At 46.7% G+C, this 23,305-nt stretch overlaps 1 protein-coding gene across 1 annotated transcript in view; it reads right to left on the bottom strand.

The window, feature by feature from the left end:
- SZT2 (SZT2 subunit of KICSTOR complex) overlaps positions 1–23,305 on the bottom strand; it is a gene marked incomplete in the record, with an annotated part of 250,239 nt that overhangs the window by 226,453 nt on the left and 481 nt on the right.

Here is a 23,305-nt window from a genome sequence, read left to right as displayed (position 1 = left end):
TCATTGAGGGGACCATGAATGCCAACATGTACTGTGACATACTGAAGCAGAGTATGATCCCCTCCCTTCAGAGACTGGGCTGCAGGGCAGTATTCCAACATGATAACGACCCCAAACACACCTCCAAGACCACCACTGCCTTGCTAAAGAAGCTGAGGGTAAAGGTGATGGACTGGCCAAGCATGTCTCCAGACCTAAACCCTATTGATCATCTGTGGGGCATCCTCAAATGGAAGGTGGAGGAGCGCAAGGTCTCTAACGTCCACCAGCTCCGTGATGTCATCATGGAGGAGGGGAAGAGGACTCCAGTGATAACCTGTGAAGCTCTGGTGACCTCCATGCCCAAGAGGGTTAAGGCAGTGCTGGGGAATAATGGTGGCCACACAAAATATTGACACTTTGGGCCCAATTTGGACATTTTCTCTTAGGGGTGTACTGACTTTTGTTGCCAGCGGTTTAGACATTAATGGCTGTGTGTTGAGTTATTTTGAGGGGACAGCAAATTTACACTGTTATACAAGCTGTACACTCACTACTTTACATTGTAGACAAGTGTCATTTCTTCAGTGTTGTCACATGAAAAGATAGAAGAAAATATTTACAAAAATGTGAGGGGTGTACTTACTTTCATGAGATACTGTATCTTAAATCAGTCTTAAAATAAGGTTCAGTCTATTCAATGTAAAGTCAGACTGCTGACACTTTTTATGTACATTAAATGAATAAAAGTGATAATTAAAAAAAAGAAAAAAAAAAAGAAATACTGAAAAATGTGACTTTGTGAAAAGGAATGTGAAGAATGTATGGGATGTGGAAGGAATGTGAGTGGGGGGAGGGGGGGACATCCCGGCTGTATTATTTCATCTCTATCAGAACGCTCTCATGTCTCTGTGAATCTCCCGTCCCCGTCGGTGGATGAACCTCCACAGTCACATCAGCTGACCCCATTTCTAATGATTATCTCATGAGCTAGTTCTGGGGACTGGCCAAAAAAAAAAAAAAAAAGGGACATAGGTGGAGTGCTGGATACAAAATTATGGGAAATCAAGATTGAAAACCAAATCTTAGGGCTTGTTCACCCTAGTGGTGTGCTCTGAATAGCGATTTGTGTTCGGATCACTCTTCAGAGAGTATGTGACAGGCGGTGAGGAAGCAGCGTATTTTTCCCCTTCACCACCTGCTTTAACCCCTACATCCTCCCACTAGCAAGCCTCAAACACGTGCTTTGCACCCAGTCGGGGGGGCGCTCGTAAAGCGGCCCTATTCAAATACTGTAGCTGCTGACTTTTAAAGTGGAACTTCACTCTTCCAATCAACATTATTTTTAATCCTTCTGCTGGTAGCATTAGTAAATAGATAGGAAAGTATATTACGTTTACTTGTTATAAACTTTTTTTTTTTACATTTCCTCAGTTACTTCCTGGTTTCCTGCCTAGGCAAATGATGACATACATCCCAGGAGTCTCCAGGAGGAGAGGAGGAGGAGGAGGAGGAGGAGGAGGAGGAGGAGGAGGAGGAGGAGGGGGTTTTAGTTAAAGTACAACTAAAGGCAAAACTTGTTTTTTTCCCCATTTTGGATAGAGTAAGGGGAGGGTTATAACCCCTGTAAGATTTTGTTTTCACCATCCGTGTCCCATTATGGAGATTTCTCTTCACTTCCTGTAACATAGCCAAACAGGAAGTGAGAGGAAATCCCTCCAGATCCATGTCACTTCCTCTTCCTGTCCATCAGAACGGGGCTTGACATGCAAACGGCGGCACCATCTTGGCTGTACCCGGAAGTGAATTCAGAATTACAGAGAATGATGCCAGAGCTGACGATCATTAAGGAGGTATGTATTTTATTATATAAAGACAGTAAATTCAGTGGAACAGCACCCCAGATGATGCCTGTTGAGGCGAAACGCGTCGGGGAGTCTAGCTGATTCCGCTGTTACTGTCTTTACCTTTATATTTTCTGATTAAATTTCATTCATTCCATACAGAATTACGCTATGCGCCCTCCTTTTCCTTTCCATATCTAATGGTTGGGCCAGGGGTGGACTGACAACTCATGGGGCCCCCGGGCAATAGGAGAAGATTATGGGGCCCCCGGGCAATAGGAGAAGATTATGGGGCCCCCAGGCAATAGGAGATTATGGGGCCCCCAGGCAATAGGAGATTATGGGGCCCCCAGGCAATAGGAGATTATGGGGCCCCCAGGCAATAGGAGATTATGGGGCCCCCAGGCAATAGGAGATTATGGGGCCCCCAGGCAATAGGAGATTATGGGGCCCCCAGGCAATAGGAGATTATGGGGCCCCCAGGCAATAGGAGATTATGGGGCCCCCAGGCAATAGGAGATTATGGGGCCCCCAGGCAATAGGAGATTATGGGGCCCCCAGGCAATAGGAGATTATGGGGCCCCCAGGCAATAGGAGATTATGGGGCCCCCAGGCAATAAATTATGGGGCCACACAGTATACACACAGACATACATACAGTATACACACACAGAATACACACACTGAAAAGGTACCGGAGAGGCGGGGCAGCTATAATCTTGGGATTTAAAAAAAAAAAAAAAAAAAACACAAATTTTTACATACTGTCCCTGGTTTTATTGGGGCTGGCAACCCTGAGGGGGCCCCTTAGGGCATGGGGCCCTCGGGCAGTGCCCGAGTGCCCAAATGGTCAGTCCGCCCCTGGGTTGGGCTGTCTGCCCTATATATTGTCCTATCTGCTGATATCCACTGGTCTGAACATCCCCTGGACATTGAGCCTTTGCCGTGAGCCTGAACCATCCCTGGTACCTCACAAAAGCCTGATTGACTCATTAGGTGTACACCTATCTGAGTTCAATCGTTCCGGTAAGCGATTGGTGACTTTGGTGGTGGATCTTCTATCAATTTTCACTAATTATGTGACACTTACAGTCTGATATATTATTGTTTCGATACATCTGGATTGTTTTATTCATTTCACTGGACTATTGTTTGGTTTATCACTTAGGACCTACGGTGGAACCTCGGTTTGTGAGTAACGCGGTTAGCGAGCGTTTCGCAAACCGAGCACTGCATTTCTAAAAATCCTAACTCAGTTTGCGAGTGTTGTCTCGCAAAACGAGCAGGATTCAGGCCAAAAGCGGTGTGCAGTACCGTTTTTGGCCTGAGGCGGGGGGGCGATCGTCGGCGTTCGGAAATGCACGGAAAGGCCCGAGGACAGTTCGGCTGACCTCGGAAAGGCTCGTGAACGGAGTCTTGCCGAGGTCAGCCGAAGTGTCCTCGGGCCTTTTTGGGCGTTTCCGAGGCACTCCGGCGCCCCCCCCCCCCCCCCACCTCTGGCCGCATGCGGTATTGCATCCCATTGAAGTCAACGTGGAACTAATTATTTTCATTTCCATTGACTTCAATGGGAAAACTCGCTTTGATAAGCGAGTACTTTGGATTACGAACATACTCCTGGAAAGGATTATGCTCGTAATCCGAGGTTCCACTGTATATTGGTCCCCATATTTTCACTTATGGACATTTTAATTTTGTACATTTTATTCAAAAGAATTGTACTCATATTTTAGCGCTGCACTTTACTTTTACATCTTTATCTCTGCATTTTGAATCACTGCTGTGCTGGCTGCTATCCTTGCACTTTTGGACAGCGCGGTATACGTTTGTATATTTCACTTCCTGTAACATAGCCAAACAGGAAGTGAGAGGAAATCCCTCCAAATTAAGGGAACTCCTTGAGGTCACTCCGGTTTAAAATGGTGGTAGTTTACATTTTTGAATAAAACACCAAACTTTCAGTTAGAAATACACAGCCGCTGCCCCCCCCCCCCCCCTCCATTTGACCCCCGTGTGGGTGCTGGGCTCCAAATTCAGACGGTGAGCATTTAAGGCCCACATGGCTGTCAAATGGGGAGCAGTGGCTGTATCCAAATTGACACGGATAGGATTGCCTACACGGGTATACACAGAACACGCCTGTACATCCCTGTGTGGGTGAAGTCAGCCCTGCATGGCCTGTATAGTACCCTTCCTGTGAACAAGGACTATTATTAGTCGTTACTCTCCCCCCCATCCCTGTCCCCCATCCCTGTCCCCCGTCTCTCCTGCATGCCTGTATAAAATAAAACACGGGGCTCCACCTGTCTCAGTTCCTGGTATGCCGGATCCTTGCCAAGTCCTGACACTAGTAAACTATTGTGCCGGATGTGGGTGTACCGAGCGCCTACCTGGCTGAACTCAGCCGCCCCCCCCCCAGTGCACAAGTCTGCGCTCCTCCTAAATATCCTGCTGGGGGGGGGGGGGGGGGGACAAAGAACTCTCTACACTGACAGGAAGTCATCTGTGCGCAGAAAAATATCTCCCTCCGTAATCAAAGGATAACTAAATCCAAAAACAAAAAAAAGTATTATATTGCAGCGTACAGTCCTTAGATGTGGTGGCTGCATTCGTTTTCTTTTTTTTCAAGCTTGAGGTGATTGTAGCCGTATTAGTGCACTTGCGACAAACAATTGAGTACCGATCCGTGATATATTTTTTTTATTTACAAGCTTTCGGGCGTGTCCCCCCTTCTTCAAGGTCTTCCAGGATCAGCACTGCCGGGACCTTGAAGAAGGGGGGACATACATATTCACAGGGCGATACGGATGTGGAGCTCTCTTCCACAATTGGTGGTGGCAGCGGGGAGTATTGATAGTTTTGAAAAGGCTCCTGAATGTGCATCTTAAAGTGATTGTAAAGCCTCATTTAAAAATAAAAAATAAATAATAAATAACAAACATGTTATACTTACCCCCACTGTAAAGCTCGTTTTGCACACAGTGGCCCCGAACCTGGGGTCCCTCGGCAGCTCCCCACATCAGATAACCCCCTAGGAGAAGCACTCTCTGGGGGGGGGGGGGGGGGGGTACCTTGCGGGCACGCTCCCAAATCCAGCATTTGCATCCATAGCCGCCTAATGTATGGCTCGGCCCCGCCCCCCGGGTCATTGGATTTGATTGACAGCAGCAGGAGTCAATCGCTGCGCTGCTATCAATCTATCCAATCAAGAGCCGAGAACCCCGGGCAGAGGAAGAGCGCGTCCCCGCCGGGTGAAGTTCCAGGGCTCAGGTAAGTAAAACGGGGGGCTGGGGGGGCCGGTGACTGACAGGTGTTTTTTCACCTTAATGCATAGGATGCAATAAGGTGAAAAAACACGAACCTTTACAACCCCTTTACCACTTGCCGACCGCTGCATGCCGATATACGTGGGCACAATGGCAGCCGAGATAGCATGGGGGGGCACGCCTGCCGCATACAGCATGACCGTGCCCGTGGGACCGGCGGATTCGATGTCCGCCGGTCTCCCGGCAATTGTGTCACGGAGCCTCAGAACAGGGAGGTACCTATGGAAACAAGGCATTTCCCCGTTCTGCCTTGTGTCATGACAGAGATCACCGCTCCGTCATCAGGAGCAGTGATCACTGTCATGTGACTTGAAACCCATCCCCCCCACAGTTAGAATCACTCCCTAGGACACACTTAACCCTTTGATCGCCCCCTAGTGTTTAACCCCTTCCTGGCCAGTGTCATTTACACAGTAATCAGTGCATTTTTATAGCACTGATCGCTGAATAAATGACAATGGTCCCAAAATGGTGTCAAAATTGTAAGACCATAAGACCACCATAATGTTGCAGTCCCGATAAAAAAAAAAAAAAAAAAAAAAAAAAAAAAAATCGCAGATCGCCGCCATTACTAATAAAAAAAAAAAAAATAAAAATGCCATAAATCTATCCCCTATTTTGTAGACGCTATAACTTTTGCGCAAACCAATCAATATACGCTTATTGCGATTTTTAACAAAAATATGTAGAAGAATACATATCAGCCTAAACTGAGGAAAAACCTCTTGTGAAGCAGCAGCCCCCCCAGAGCCCCCCCTTTTACTTACCTGAGCCCAGTCTTTCCAGCCGCTGTCTCGTTTCCTGATTGGATAGATTGATAGCATTGCAGCCATTGGCTCCCACTGCGGTCAATCAAATCCAATGACGCTGGAGCCGGGGGGGTGGGGGGGCCGAGTCCTGCTGTCCGTATCAATGGACGCAGCAGCAGGACAGGGGAGCGCGCCCGCACAAGTGCCCAGAGGGAGAGCAGGTCTCCAACGAGGCACTCGAGAAGAGGAGGAGCGCCGCTGAGGGACCCCAGAAGAGGAGGATCGGGGCCACTCTATGCAAAAGCAACTGCACAGAGGAGGTAAGTATGACATGTATGGTTTTTTTGTTTTTTGTACAAACCTTTACATATCCTTTAAGTTTTACTTGAGGTTTCTTTCTTTCTTTTCCTCTTGTATTGTTTGGAAATTAATAAAAATTTTGATTATAAAAAAAAAAAAAAGTTTTACTAGGGGGTTTTCTTGTAATGAACATGTTATTACTTAGAACAGAAAAAAACTCTTTTGTACAACAAAACAAAGAAATTCCAAATAAATTTGAGCCCAACGGAGTCGCCCCACCCCCCCCCCCCCCCTTTATGTCAGGATCCCCATCAAAGTGCCCACTTTTTATCGGGGCCCCCATAAAAGTCCCTCCTTACATAAGGTTACCCATAAGAGTCCCCATTTTACAACAAGGTCAACATCAAAGTCCCCCTTACATCAAAGTACCCTATTACTTTAGAGTCCACACCAGAGTCCCACCTTACATCAGAGTCCTTCCTTACATTAGGTTGCCTTATCAGAGTCCCCCCTTGGAATGAAGCCCCCATAAAAGTCCTCCTTACATCAGAGTACCCCTCTTACATCAGAGGACTGAATGAATTCCTGTAGTGAGCAAAAATTGGCACCCAGGTTACAGTTTGGAGATCCCTGGTGTAAAGTATATATAAAAAGGGAATTTGTTCCTTAAGTGACACTCTATAGCGGGGGTCTCACACTGGCGGCCCTCCAGCTGTTGCGAAACTACAAGTCCCATCATGCCTCTGCCTGTGGGAGTCATACTTGTAACTATCAGACTTGCAATGCCTCATGGGACTTGTAGTTTCGCAACAGCTGGAGGCCCCCCAGTTTGAGACCCCTGCCCTATAGCATTCCCCTTGACTCCTCCCCCAGCAGATACATAAAAAGTTATGCAGGGAGGTAAAAGGAAGTGGGAGAGGAGCTGGGCCAGCACAGACAGTAAAATTAGACACTCCCAGAAAAGGAAAGGGCTGTGATATGCAAAGAGCAAAAAGGGGCTGTGCTAGAGAAAAACTGTTCTAGGAGTAGTCAGATTTTCTAACAGATTCAGAGATATTGCAAGTGAATACAAATAATTGATGTCAAGAAACAATTGCTAAAAGTAATCATTGATGATCATTGGGGTGTCTGAGCTTCTTACCTACAATTAGGATTTCATTAAGATATCTTATCCTTAGATGCAAAGGGGTCAAGTAATGAAATGATTCCACCAGGAAGACTCTCTCTCTGTTTTTATAATAGAGAAATGGAAGCACCGAGGAAGAATGAAACGAAGATACATTTTTAATGACTAAATGACAAAGAAAACATTGAGGAGAAAGTGAAATAAATCACCTCTGGCTCTCCTCTTCAATCCCTACTGTACAGAGGAGTGCGCTTCTCTCTTCTACCAACTCCACTTCATTCACATTTTGTTTCTCTGGGTTTTATAAATCACCCGGCAGGCAGACAGGCAGACATACAGACAGACAGACAGGCAGACAGACAGGCAGACAAGCAGACAGGCAGACAGGCAGACAGGCAGGCAGGCAGACAGGCAGACAGGCAGGCAGGCAGACAGGCAGGCAGGCAGGCAGGCAGACAGGCAGGCAGACAGGCAGGCAGACAGGCAGGCAGACAGACAGGCAGGCAGACAGACAGGCAGACAGGCAGGCAGACAGGCAGGCAGGCAGACAGGCAGGCAGACAGGCAGGCAGACAGACAGGCAGGCAGACAGACAGGCAGGCAGACAGGCAGGCAGACAGACAGGCAGGCAGGCAGGCAGGCAGGCAGACAGGCAGGCAGGCAGACAGGCAGGCAGGCAGGCAGGCAGACAGGCAGGCAGACAGGCAGGCAGACAGGCAGGCAGACAGACAGGCAGGCAGACAGGCAGGCAGACAGGCAGGCAGACAGACAGACAGGCAGACAGACAGGCAGACAGGCAGGCAGACAGGCAGGCAGGCAGACAGGCAGGCAGACAGGCAGGCAGACAGACAGGCAGGCAGACAGGCAGGCAGACAGGCAGGCAGACAGGCAGGCAGACAGACAGACAGGCAGACAGACAGGCAGACAGGCAGGCAGACAGGCAGGCAGGCAGACAGGCAGGCAGACAGGCAGGCAGACAGACAGGCAGGCAGACAGACAGGCAGGCAGACAGGCAGGCAGACAGACAGGCAGGCAGGCAGGCAGGCAGGCAGACAGGCAGGCAGGCAGACAGGCAGGCAGGCAGACAGGCAGGCAGGCAGGCAGACAGGCAGGCAGGCAGGCAGGCAGACAGGCAGGCAGACAGACAGGCAGGCAGGCAGGCAGGCAGGCAGGCAGGCAGACAGGCAGGCAGACAGGCAGACAGGCAGACAGACAGACAGGCAGACAGGCAGGCAGGCAGGCAGACAGGCAGACAGACAGGCAGGCAGACAGGCAGGCAGACAGGCAGACAGGCAGGCAGACAGGCAGACAGGCAGACAGACAGGCAGGCAGACAGGCAGGCAGGCAGGCAGGCAGACAGGCAGACAGGCAGACAGGCAGACAGGCAATCTATTATGTTTATCCCCTTCAATAAAGGGCACTCAAACAATTCTTAGCTTTCAGCGCTATCACATTTTGAATGACAATCGTGCTGTCCTGCGACGCTGTACCCAAATGACATTTTTATCAAGCTTTCTTTTGGTGGTATTTGATCACCTCTGGGGTTTTTTATTTTTTTGCGCTACAAATAAAAAAAAAAAGACTAAACATTTTGAAAAAAAAAAAGTTTTTCTTTGTTTCGGTTACAAAACTTTGTAAATAAGTATGTTTTTCCTTCACTGATGGCACTGAGGAGTCAGTGTTGATTGGCACTAATGAGGTGGCACCAGTATGCAGCACTGATAGGCGACACTGATGGGCACCACTTATCAGAGGCGCTGGCAGGCATTACTGATGGGCACAGAGTGCCATCACTAATGGGCAATGATTTCCATACCTGGTGGGCTCTAGTGGGCTTACCTGGTGGTCATGGGTGGGCATCCCTGGTAACCATGTGTGGGCATCCTCGGGGGGGCTTCACTGATAATCAATCAGCGTAGACCCCCCCTGTCAGGAGAGCAGCCGATGGGCTCTCCTCGCGTCTATCAGCGCGAGTAGAGGAATAACCGATACACGGCTTTTCCTGTTTACACTGTGATTGGACATGGCTGATCACGTGGTAAAGAGCCGATCGGAGATGCGGTATGTCAGACTGACACACCACCGATCGCCGCGCTGGGTGTCCCCGCGGGCACGCGATCGCGGCTCATCCTGCTGGATGTAGTATTACACCCAGTCAGGATCATGAAACCACTTTCCGGCTGTCATTTTGCTATATGGCGGACGGGAAGCTTAACCGCTTTCCATCCGACAACATCCCACTCTTACCACGCTTGCGTGCCAGCAGGGGGCGCATAGCCCCTGGGACATAGCACATCACTGATCTCGGAAAAGAGCCGATGATGAGGCTCTTTACCCATGTGATCAGTTGTGTCCAATCACATGTAAACAAGGAATGGCAGTTATCACCTCTCCTCGCCTCACACTGACAGCGTGTGAGGAAAGGAGAGCCAATCATTAGCATCTCCTCAGTATTCTGCAGATAATCAGAACATGCATATTAGTGCCTTTTCATCAGTGCTCATCAGGGTCGTCTCATCAGTGAAGCAGAGAAGTTACTTATTTACAAAGTTTTCTAACAGGAAGTAGAAAAAAAACTTTTTTTTTTTTGCTAAATTTTTGGTCTTTTTTTGTTTTTTTTAGCAAAAAAAAAAAAAAAAAAAACCCTCAGTGGTGAATACCACAATAAATGTCTCAAAAATGTGTCATTCAACGTGCCACAGTGCTGAAAGCTGAAAATTGGCCTGGGCAGGAAGGGGGTATAAGTGCCGTGCCCAGTATTGAAGGGGTTAAAGTTAAGCCTTTTTCTCACAGGTGTCGCTTACAAGTTAAAACCAGTATTGTTCGCTAGAAAATTACTTAGAATCCCCAAACATTATATATACATTTTTAGCAGGGGCCCTAGAGCAGGGGTCTCAAACTGGCGGCCCTCCAGCTGTTGCGAAACTATCATACCTCTGCCTGTGGGAGTCATGCTTGTAACTGTCAGCCTTGCAATGTTTCATGGGACTTGTAGTTTTGGCAACAGCTGGAGGGCTGTCAGTCTGAGACCCCTGCCCTAGAGAATAAAATGGCGATGGTTGCAATATTTTCTGTCACACTGCATTTGCGCAGCAGTCTTTAAAAACACAATTTATTTTTTTTGGAAGAAGTACACTTTCACGAATTAAAAAAACAAAACAAAAAAAAAAAAAAAAAAAAAAAAAAAAACAGTAAAGTTAGCCCAAATTTTTTGTATAATGTGAAAGATGATGTTACGCCAAGTAAATAGATACCCAAAATGTCACGCTTTAAAATTGCGCGCACTTGTGGAATGGCGACAAACTACGGTACTTAAAAATCTCCATAGGCGACGCTTTAAAATGTCTACAGGTTACCAGTTTAGAGTTACAGAGGAGGTCCAGTGCTAGAATTATTTCTCTCCCTCTAACGACCTCGACAATACCGCACATGTGTGGTTTGAACACCGTTTACATTTGCGGGGGCGAGTTACGTATGCGTTCGCTTCTGCACAGCGAGTTTGGAGGGATGGGGCACTTTATATAAAACGCTACATGAATAATTTGCCCTCAGGGTAGATAAAAATCAATGATGGGAAAAAAAAAAAAAAAAAAAAATTCAAAAATCAGATTTTTTTAGATTTTTATCAAATTTATTTTAATAAAATGCTTTTGGAGTAAAAATCTATCTAAAGATAGTTTTCTATTTAAGATACATTAAGATTAGTTTATTCGGTATGAAATGGAGCTTAGTTATGTAGCATGAGGCTGTATATTCTGCAATATTTACATTTTTGGTAAACTCATTCAATGAATCCAAGTTCTGCAAGCTGAGATAACATGCACTGCAGTAATGCATTCACACAATGTCACAGTAACCATGAGATAAACCAAAGTACAGGAATATGCCTTTATACCATTGTTTTGCAAATCTATGTACACAACAAACTGTATGATTGGATCAGTGCTGATATCGCTGTTTTACTAACCTGACAGCTTATTATTCTAAATAGGAAACCTTCATTTTGTTTGCAAATATTAAAGATTGTAACTGCCAGCAAGAATGAGTCCTTATATTAAGACTCCTTTCACACTGAGGCGCTTTTCAGGCGTTTTAGCACTAAAAATAACGCCTCTCAATCCACCCCAGTGTGAAAGCCTGAGTGCTTTCACACTGGGGAGGTGCGCTTGCAGGAGGGGAAAAAAAAAAAGACCTGCAAGCAGCCTCTTTGGGGCAGTGCGTGAGCGGTGTATACAGCACTCCTAAACTGCCCCTGCCCATTGAAATGAATAGGCAGCGTTGCCGAAGCACATGCAAAGCGCTTTGGCAGCGGCGCTTTTCACCATTAACCCCTTCTTTGGGGTTAAAAACACCCCGCTCCCGCCCACACAGCAGGTTAGAGAGATCAAAGGCATTGAAGTTTGACCCAGGATACATGGACAATGCTGCCCCTAGAGGCCAATACAGAAGGACAGAAAGTAATATAATATATTGAGATGGACTGCCCCGTAAATAAGTTGATTTGTTAAAGGTCTAGATGGGCCGGCAATGGGGTTGGGTCTGAACGGTGTATGATTGAAGAATAAAAAGGGCTGACCCAGACAGAGAGCTCTCTCTGTTACCATCAATTTGAGCCCAGTGGAGGAGACAATATCTAGAGGACAGCCTTGCGATAAGTATATTCGATGTTATATTGTTATATGCTTCGCAATATTTTCATGTTAGCATTTTCCTATTTTCTTAGGAAATAAATAAGACGTTGTTTTATTAAGCAGTGTGTTTGTTTTCATAGCCAACTATACGAATAGACAAGTAATATATTTATGGAATAAATAGACGGAATCCGTAACCACCCTCGGTAATATTTATTTTCGAATTTATTTCAGCCAGTAAAGTGCCGCTAAAACTAGCGGCGCTTTACCGCTAACATAAAATATAAAATTGATGCGCTCTAAAAATTGTCACTTCAGATCCATCATGGCAGCGCCCGTTAGCGGGCATCTCCTCACCTGCCACCACGTCCCTCACCTTGTTGTGTCAGTGCCGCATCACCAGCCGCCCCATTAAAGTGAATGGGACTGTCCGTGAGTCAACAGCGGGTCAGGAGAGGAGCCAACAGCGGGACAGAGAAGGAGCCAACGGCGGGACAGAAGAGGAGCCAACGGCGGGACAGAAGAGGAGCCAACGGCGGGACAGAAGAGGAGCCAACGGCGGGACAGAAGAGGAGCCAACGGCGGGACAGAAGAGGAGCCAACGGCGGGACAGAAGAGGAGCCAACGGCGGGACAGAGGAGGCGCCAACGGCGGGACAGAGGAGGCGCCAACGGCGGGACAGAGGAGGCGCCAACGGCGGGACAGAGGAGGCGCCAACGGCGGGACAGAGGAGGCGCCAACGGCGGGACAGAGGAGGCGCCAACGGCGGGACAGAGGAGGCGCCAACGGCGGGACAGAGGAGCAGCCACTGCGGGACAGAGGAGCAGCCACTGCGGGACAGAGGAGCAGCCACTGCGGGACAGAGGAGCAGCCACTGCGGGACAGAGGAGCAGCCACTGCGGGACAGAGATGACAGTTGCCCTTTAAAAAATAGGATTTTTTAAAACAGCTTACCTGTAAAATCCTTTTCTATGAAGTACATCAGGGGACACAGAGCCATAGTAGTTACTATGTGGGTTTTAGGCCACCTTCAGGTGATGGACACTGGCACGCCCTAAATTAAAAATTGCACTCCCTCAGTTTTGTAGCAAAGCAATACACGTGTATACCAAGAAGGGAGGGACCTCTGTGTCCCCTGATGTACTTCAAAGAAAAGGATTTTACAGGTAAGCGGTTTTAAAAAATCCTATTTTCTTTTCATACATCAGGGGACACAGAGCCAAAGTAGTTACTATGTGGGATGTCCCATAGCAATGCTAACTGAAGGGAGGGAGATGCAATTGTAGGGCACCAAGAGACTAGAGAACTCATACTGCAGCCTGCAGTACACTGCACCCAAAGGAGATAGCCTCATAATCTTTTACATCTACTTGATAGAGTCTTGTAAATGTATGGATTGAAGACCAAGTTATGGCCTTTCAGATCTGAGCCATGGCTTGGTAATGCACTGCCCAAGAGGCACTAACAGCCCTGATGGAGTGCGCTTTAATATGAAAAGGAGGAATTTTCCTCTTTAAACCATAAGTTTGAACAATCACTTGTAACTATGTAACCTATTTAAAAATAGTAGACTTCGACGATGCCTGTCCCTTTTTTTTAGGACCGTCTGGAAACACAAACAAAACATCTGTTTTATGAATCTGAGCAGTCACTTTCAATAGACTTTGACCACTCTCACCACATCAAGAGAATGTAAAGACCTTTCTTCCACAGAAACAAGGTTCTGGAAAAAAAATGAAGGCAGCACAATATCCTGGTTTAAATGAAAACCAGATACTACCTTCGGTAGGAATTCAGGATGAGGCCGCAATACAACCTTATCCTTATGAACAACCAATAAGGCTCTTTGCAAGAAAGAGCAGCCAACTCTGATACTCTTCTTGCAGAAGATATGCCAATCAAGATAATTATTTTTCCCCGTCAAGAGAGCCAAGGGAATATCTCCGTATTGGCTCAAAAGGCTGCTTCTGTAAGTTGACAGGACTAAAATGAAGTCCCAATGGTTCAGGGGTAATCAAACTGGAGGATTAATCCGCGTTACCCCCTGAATAAAGTTACGAACCAGAGAGTGAGAAGCAAGTGGACGTTGAAAAGAAAGACCGATAAGGCCGACATCTGGCCTTTGATAGTACTCAAGGCCAGCTTTATTTTTAACCCTCTCTGTAGGAATTCAAGGATCCTACCTATGGCATATTTCCTGGGGCGCCAATCCCTGGATTCACACCAGGAGACATATGCCTTCCAGATTCATTAATATGGAGGCTGGCTTCCTAGCATTAACCAAAGTAGAAACTACTGAAGCTGACAGCCCACGGTCTTATTTTAGAATGTGGGTCTCAATAGCCAAACCGTTAAACTTAGCGTTTGTAAGGAAGGATGGAATACCAGACATTGCGAAAGAAGGTCTGGCCACAGTGGTAGGGACCAAGGGCCCCCTACCACTATCTTTATGATCTCAGCAAACCAAGATCTCCTGGGCCACAAGAATCACCTCCTTCCCTTCTTGCTTGATCCTGCGAAGAAGGCGCGGAAGGAGAACAGGAGGGAAAGTATAGATCAGTGAAAACTGATCACATGGAAATACCAAGGCATCTGTTTCGTATGCCATCGGATCCCTTGTCCTTGACACAAAGTTGTCGATCTTGTTGTTGAAGCCGGACGCCAATAGACCCACGTCCGGAACTCCCCATCCTTGGCATATTGACAGAACGATGCCGGGGTGAAGAACCATTCTAACAGAAACAATAGTTGGCGGCTCAAGTAGTCCGCCTGCCAATTCTCCATTCCTGGAATGAAAATTGCTGACAGACAAGGAATGTTGCTTTCTACCCAAGACAGAAAAATAATTCACCTCTTTCTGGGCCGCACGACTTCTCGTGCCCCCTTTGTGATGGATATAAGCCACAGCTGTGGCATTGTCGGATTGGACCCTGACAGGATAATTTTATAGTCTGAGTGTCCAGGCCTCCAGGGCCAGGTGTACTGCCCGAATCTTCTAGAATATTGATGGGCAAGCTTCTTCCAGGACTGCTCCCCAGCCCAAAGGGCTGGCATCTGTTACCACTTTCCAGGTAACCGGTAGAAAGGATCTTCCTTTTTGAAGATTCTTGGATATCGACCATCAATTGAGGCTCTGTCAGAGAGCTTACCTGATTGGGCGTTGGTGCGCGCGTTCCTGCGGGTGCTCGGGCGCCTGTTTCTATGGGCACTGGTGTTGGCATGCCGGCTGGCCGTGGCGGACGCGGTGGTGCCTGGGCGCGTACGCACGTTCGCCTATGGGCGCTGCTATGCATCTGCCTGGTGGCGCTGGTGTGCGTGCCGCTGTCCGGGGGCGCGTGCGGATGCCTGCGCGTAATGGCACACGCACGAACGCGGCCTATTTAGGCTTGCTTCTCCCTCTGATCAGTGCTGCCTGATCAACAGCTCCGTGCCTAGTTCCTGTTTCCCGTTTCCTGTTTCTAGTTCCTGTGATTCCTGTGTTCTTGATCTGCTGACGACCTGGTTTGCCTTCTGGACTCTCCTGACCTCCGCCTGCATTTGACCCCGGCCTGTTTTTGACCTCGCTTCTGCCTGCTCCTTCTGTACCTCTGCTGCCCGCCTGTTGCCAAACCCAGCCTGTGCATTAACCTGTCTCCAGCTTCTGCTCAGCATCTGTTGCCTGTACCGCTGACTATCATCTGCTGTTTGAAGACTGCTAGCCTCCGGATCACAGACTCCTGCACAGGCTCTCATACCACTCCGCACTCGTGGGCCTCCTGTCTGCTCTACCAGGGGCCGCGAGTCGGATACGTAAGGGAGCCTACCCTCTGCCCAAGTGTACTCTCCAGTCTGGTAAGTGAGAGACCTGACAGGCTCTGACGCACTTTGGCGGATAAACGTAATGGGAAGTTCAGAGTTTGGATCTTCTTGTTCCAAGTTGACAGAATACTGTTTTGCAGAAGTCTTGAATGGAACTGCGCATAAGGAACGGCTTCGAAGAAGCCACCATCTTTCCCAATAAACACATGCAAAGATAAAATAGAAGGATTTTTCTTTGTTTTGACCCACCGAATCAGTTCCTCCCAATCTTCACCCTTCATGGTGGGTTCCGTTAAACCTTCAGGAGCTGGGGACCCTAGAGGGAACCCGCTATCCTGGACCTGCAACAGCACCCTGCCAGTAAAACTTTATGGCCTTACTACCAAAAGTACTGGATCCCAGGGTCCAGCTCTCTAAAAAGAGAAGCATTCACAGGCAAAACCTCGTTTCTTCACATACAAGGCCCGGGTACCATTCAATTTGGCCCAAAAAAAGACACTTCGAATGGATCCGGTCAGCATGGCTAGCCCCAGCAAGGATTGCTCCAGTGGAGCTCAGCACAGCACATCTTTAATCATGACCAACACCTTAGACACTGGCGAAAAAACTGAGGTACTCCCAGTAGTAGTAGTTGTTATATAGGGAGTGAACTTTTTAATTTAGGGCTTGCCAGTGTCCATCACCTGAAGGTGGCCTATAACCCACATAGTAATTACTATGGCTCTGTGTCCCCTCATGTATGAAAAGAAATTATGATTTAAATCAACTTGATTTAAATCAAATCCACCCTGTTTGCCCTTACTCAAGATGGCCAGGGGGTGATTTTCAATGTGATTTCTCAGCAAAATAAAACATGGAGACATGGGGAGGGGGGTGTTTGCTTGGAATAATAAAAATAGCGTTTTTAGTTTGTGGTGCTCAGATGCAGTGAAAATCCGCTTTAAATTATAGCAAGTTGGAAATCCATCCTAATTGTTATCTCATCGATCGCTCGTCCACAATTTTCAACAAGTCATTGAAAGATCTGCCCGATGTACAGGCGGCTGATATAGAGAAGTGCGCCATCGTCTCATTCCTCCCGCTGACGTCACTCTGTAAACACTCTACACTCGCTATCAAGTACTTTGTACCCGATTCTTCTACTGAGACTCCATGTGAACCATTAGTAATTAAACATTAATCAGGGGTCATAAATGAGATACGGAGCCAAGGAGAGCGATCACCCCGAGCCCCTCCTTCATACAGGTAAATAGATGGGGAATGGGGAAGAGCCATCATGGTACACCAGTGCTGCCCCCAAGGCAAAAAGGCCAAAGTGCCCCCCTACCCCTCGGCCCAGTACTGTGACACACAGATAGGGCGGCTCCACAGAGGACCCCAGTAACGGGACTTGTGATGTGACCCCCATTTATAATATCTGTCATCTAAACACAGATCACTGCAATGACCGACAAGAAATTCTTCACTTCCTAAAGTGTATGTGTGAAGGAATGTGATGTAAATAATAATAATAATAATAATAATAATAATCTGAAAATGTCTATTTTCTTATGTGCATACATATTTTTCTCCTTACTCATTATATAAGTATACAGATTAGCTCTGTTCCTATATTTTTCTCAAAATGGCGGGTACTCCCTACATCCCACACATCAGAAGAACGCGGAACTGAAGATAAAACCAAGGACAGCCAAACCTCGTTATGAAGATTCTCCATCTTCTTTTCTATCTTAACCAATGAGATGTACCTATTAGACTAACATAGCAATGACGTATTTGTGTGTATAAAACATTAGCACCGCCTTGAATAAATCAGAAGTGTAAGAAGTAACGGTGCTGAGCGTGTCTCAGAGTGTTTACTTTTATATGCATGCATAGCCACACTTTCCAATTAGAGACAGCAGCAGATAACCTTGGGCTCGATTGGAGCTCTTAATCATTTCCATAACATATGTAAAGCCAAAAATATATATATATATTTTTTTGCTTTCATTTTTGATTGGGAAGGTAAGGGTTAAAGTATAACTATAGGCAAAACTGTTTTACCATTTCGGATAAAGCATAGCGATTTACTGCGTTTCTCTTTTTTTTTTTCTTTATTTGGCTCCATTTCACACCTAGGCGATTTGAATCGCAGACGGAACCGCCCACAATCCCTAATCGCGGGACGCGCTTGTGATGCCAGTGATCCCATTACTTCTTAATGGCACCCCCGCTATAGATAGGCGGTAAAATCGCAATGCCTGAAGCTTGTCGCTCAAAAAAAAAAAAAAAAAAAAAAAAAAAAGAACAGGGGCTTCTTTTGGGTGATAGCAACAAGTGTTGCGATTTGCCATGGTTGCAGCGCAATTTATCATGTGACAATCGCAGCAAAGTCGCACTGCGATTAGGGTGCCATTAAGAGCACCCTGACATCATTGGCACTGTACAAAGTAAACAGGGTGGATAAAAAATTACTTTTTTTTATTATTTAAATCTGATTTTTTTTTTTATTTAAACCAGAACTTGTCATTTTTTCATCTTTCCATCTATTAAATCTTCTGCCCTTGTTGTTGTTTTAACTTTGGATAGTAAAACATTTTTTTTTCTGCCAGTAAATCTCTTATACAGCCCACTTCCTGTTTCTTGTCTGGTCATTAGCCTAGGCTTATGACATCATGCACAGCGCTCTCTCTCTCTCTCTCGTGAGAGTTTGTCAGGAAGGGAGGGGGGATGAGTCCTAAGAGGGCCAATGAGAGCTGCAATGCTGGAGATGTGTGTCTGTGTAAATCCGGGAAGTGAACAGGCAGCAGCTTCAGCTGCCCACAGTTAAAATGGCTGCAGCCAGACTCAGTGGAGGGAGATTTCTGCAGCATATTTGGCAAGTACAGAATCACAGTATATATAAAATAATATGCAAAATGGTTGGAGGGAAGCTTCAGAATGGCAAAGATGTTTTTATTACAAATTATGTGAGCAGACTGTAGTTCCTCTTTAAATCAGATTTTTTTAATTTTTTTATCAAATTTATTTTAATAAAATGCTTTTGGGAGTACAAATCTATCTAAAGATAGTTTTCTATTTAAAATACATTAATAATTTAGATTATTCAGCATGAGATGGAGCTTAGTTATGTAGCATGAGGCTGTATACCAAAAATGTAAATATTGCAGAATAAGCTCTGTGAGCTGAGATAACATGCACTGCATTGATACATTCACACAACGTCACAGTAACCATGAGATGAAACAAGGTTCAGGAATATTCCTTTATCTCATTGTTTTGCAAATCTATGTACACTACAAACTGTATGATTGAATCGGATCTGATATCGCTGTTTTACTAACCTGACAGCTTATTATTCGAAATAGGAAACCTTCATTTTGTTTGCAAATATTAAAGATTCTAAATACCAGCAAGAATGAGTCCTTACATTTAAAGAGCACCTGTCATTGCAGATCCATCATGGCAGATTTTTACTCCAAAAGCATTTTATTAAAATAAATTTGATTAAATCTTTTTTTTTTTTTTTAATCGATTTAAATTTAAAAAAATCCGTAATGAATCCTAAAAATCAGATTTTAATTTTTTTTTAAATCACAGATTTTTATCCACCCTGGTTAACTCACTTTTACAAGAAAGAATGTAAAGGTGAACTGACACCATACACCCCCCCCTCCCCCCGCTGTACTTACCTCCAGGGGTCACCAAACTATCAGCACCCCTGCAAGCTGCTCCATTTGAAATCCCCGCTCCAGGGGGTAGGTGGGACGTCCAGTGTTAGTTTACCTTTATATTATTTGTGTAAAGGTGAACTAACCCTTTAACCTCCCTGGCGGTATGATTATTTCGGATTTTAGGTGCTGAAAGCGGTACAATTATTTTGCATGGAAATTTGGCGTTTTATATTGTAGGTCTGTAATTCTTAACAATAACACACTTAAATCTGTCCAAACAAGAGTCTAGTAGATATCCCGGGTATGATAAAGTTTGAAACACAAAAACATAAATTATAATATAATAAATAAAAATAAATAATTAAAAAAAAAAATAGTAATAAAATAAATTTCCCCACGATTCACTATCGCTCAATTCTGCAAGTGATTCTAATTTACTATCGCTGTTTTCTAGCTGGTCTAAAGCCACTTTTGACGTAAAGGGACACTTTTTGGTTGCTATGGACAATCTCCAGTTTCCAGGCAGAAAGAACAGTATATATCATATAAAACTGCATGCAGGGCATGGGCCAAAACACTGGGGACAAAAGGGATGTGAAATCATTTCATACAGTACTGTAATCTGTAAGATTACAGTACTGTATGTGTTATGATTTTTACTTTTTTTTTTTAATTTGCCGCCAGGCTCCGCCCCCGTGCGTCGCGCCGCTCGCAGGGAACGGAGCCTGGCACGGAGAGGCTTCGGAGGAGGACGGAGCCCTCGGACACTGCGGGGGACATCGCAGGATCCCGGGGACAAGGTAAGTAACGCTGCCCCAGGATCCTGCAATGCGATCCCGAGTGTGGCTCGGGGTTACCGCTAATGGTACTGAATTTTAACCCCGAGCCCCGATGAAGTTGGTGGCTGGTGCTCCATCGGTCGGGGGGGGGGGGTTGGGGATGACAGACAGACCTGACCACAGACCCATCCCTCCCCCCCGTCGCTTGAGCCTGCCACCACACACCATTGACGAAAAAACTGCCTACCTCGCCCTCTCGCTCGCCAGGCCCCCCCCCCCCCCATCAATCATCCTCGTACTTACACTGTGCAAGTCACGACGGCAGATTCCACCCCCGTCTCTTCTCCTCCTGGACAATGGGGCCTCAGGACCCGCTTCCTGATTGGCCGGGAGGAGATTAATTTTGCTAATGTCACACAAGAGGGTGGGCTCAGCCCCCCCCCCCCCCCCCCGAGCCCACCCAGTTTTTAAGCCAATTAGAGCCTCAGGCTTAAAAAAAATATATATATAGAAATCCATGCGTCCGGCTCCCCGCATGTAGATTAGGGGGCCGGGCGCATGGATGGGGGGGGGTGGCGCCCGTAATGAGCGGCCACCACTGGTTAAAGTTTAAGGGGAAGGGAGGGAAGATGTTTGCAGTTCACAGAAAAAGCTGGAAACAATCAGACTTCATTCAGAGAGGTGCTGCCCCCCCATTCTGCATGCAGGCAGCATTTGGTGTTGTTGCCTGTGCCTGTGCCTGCATCTGCCCCCCCCCCCCCCCCCCCGAGCTGTGCACAGGCAGCCTATAGAGGTGCATCTAACATGAGTGCAGATCAGAATTCACATGGTATGCGTTTGGATTTGTACACCGATTTCTTTCATATAAACAAGTGGAGAGATTATCTGCTCACTCAGCTGTCAAAAGAGAACATCCGGGCATTCTGTCAAGTCTTTCACTTGAAACATTGTAACCAAGCTTCCTTCTTAGTTCAAAGGGATAGAACTTCTGTGTAAATAAATAATCCACATTCTGCCAAGTTTTCAACAACCTGTAAATGCAGGAAGTTTAACCACTTCAAGTCTAAATCTTTTTCTGACACTTCTTTCTTAAAGTTAAAATCAATATTTTTTGCTAGAAAATTACTTGGAACCCCCAAACATTATATATATATTTTAGCAGAGACCCTAGGGAATAAAATGGCAATTGCTGCAATATTTTATGTCACACTGTATTTGCCCAGCGGTCTTTCAAATGCAATTTTTTGGGAAAAAATTTACTTCAATGAATAAAAAAAAAAACAAAAAAAAAAAACGAAACAGTAAAGTTAGCCCAATTTTTTTTGTTTTACTATGAAAGATGATGTCACACCGCGAGAATCACAAGAGAATCGTGATCGATCTTCTAAACAAAAAAAATCGTGATTCTCGTTTTAGCCAGAATCGTTCAGCTCTACACCCATGTCATATTTTTACATGCGGCCGTGTCCGTGCAGCAGCTGCATCTGTACCCCCCCACTCTGGAGGATGCCTGCATGCAGCAAGGGGCGGATAATGGGCGGCCTGCACACAGAAGGGGTGTCAGCGCCCCACTGAATGAAGCCTAACCTTTTCTACATTTGATCACATTGAAGACAATTTAGATTTCTGTTTATTTCTCTGATGACAATGGTAATGATGGGAAGGATTTGTCTGAGTCGCTCTGCGTCTTTGGACACGCAGGTCAGATCATACACAACTCATGGCGGACAATGCTCAGCACAATTCATCAATAAAGGTCCGCAGAGGACGGCAGTGATATCTAGAGAGGTCTCTGCTGAACCTCATAAGAGAGGATGGAACCTCCAATAACAAACCAAGGTCTGATATATGGTGATCCCCCAACACAACAATGGGGTCCTCCAACATCCCAGGGGGATAGGGGGAGTATACTGACGGGGTGTACGTGGTATACTTATAGTATAAGGGTATACTGACCAGGGGGAGGGGTGTGAGCTCTGGTTGGTGGGCACTGGGGTAGTAAAACTCTGGTTGAGGTTTATCGGGGTAGTAGAGCTCCAGTTGTCGGGTATCGGTGTAGTAGATCTCTAGCTGGGGGGGTATCGGGGTAGTAGAGCTCTAGCTGGGGGGTATCGGGGTAGGAGGGCTCCAGTTGGGGGGTATCGGGGTAGGAGAGCTCCAGTTGGGGGGTATCGGGGTAGGAGAGCTCTAATTGGGGGGTATCAGGGTAGTAGAGCTCTAGTTGGGGGGTATCGGTGTAGTAGAGCTCTAATTGGGGGGTATCGGTGTAGTAGAGCTCTAATTGGGGGGTATCGGTTGTAGTAGAGCTCTAGTTGGGGGGTATCGGTGTAGTAGAGCTCTAGTTGGGGGGTATCGGTGTAGTAGAGCTCCAGTTGTCGGGTATCGGTGTAGTAGAGTTCTAGTTGGGGGGTATCGGTGTAGTAGAGCTCTAGTTGGGGGGTATCGGTGTAGTAGAGCTCTAGTTGGGGGGTATCGGTGTAGTAGGGCTCTAGTTGGGGGGTATCGGTGTAGTAGGGCACTAGTTGGGGGGTATCGGGGTAGTAGGGCTCTAGTTGTCGGGTATCGGTGTAGTAGAGCTCTAGTTGGGGGGTATCGGTGTAGTAGAGCTCTAGTTGTCGGGTATCGGTGTAGTAGAGCTCTAGTTGTCGGGTATCGGTGTAGTAGAGCTCTAGTTGGGGGGTATCGGTGTAGTAGAGCTCTAGTTGGGGGGTATCGGTGTAGTAGAGCTCTAGTTGGGGGGTATCGGTGTAGTAGAGCTCTAGTTGGGGGGTATCGGTGTAGTAGGGCTCTAGTTGTCGGGTATCGGTGTAGTAGAGCTCTAGTTGTCGGGTATCGGTGTAGTAGAGCTCTAGTTGGGGGGTATCGGTGTAGTAGAGCTCTAGTTGGGGGGTATCGGGGTAGTAGAGCTCTAGTTGGGGGGTATCGGTGTAGTAGAGCTCTAGTTGGGGGGTATCGGGGTAGTAGAGCTCTAGTTGGGGGGTAGTAGGGCTCTAGTTGGGGGGTATCGGTGTAGTAGGGCTCTAGTTGGGGGGTATCGGGGTAGTAGGGCTCTAGTTGGGGGGTATCGGGGTAGTGGGGCTCTAGTTGGGGGGTATCGGGGTAGTAGGGCTCTAGTTGG

This window comes from Aquarana catesbeiana, linkage group LG07 (assembly GCF_042186555.1).
Source record: "Aquarana catesbeiana isolate 2022-GZ linkage group LG07, ASM4218655v1, whole genome shotgun sequence".
Taxonomy (NCBI): Eukaryota; Metazoa; Chordata; class Amphibia; order Anura; family Ranidae; genus Aquarana; species Aquarana catesbeiana.
This window is presented reverse-complemented; position numbering and strand designations above follow the sequence as displayed.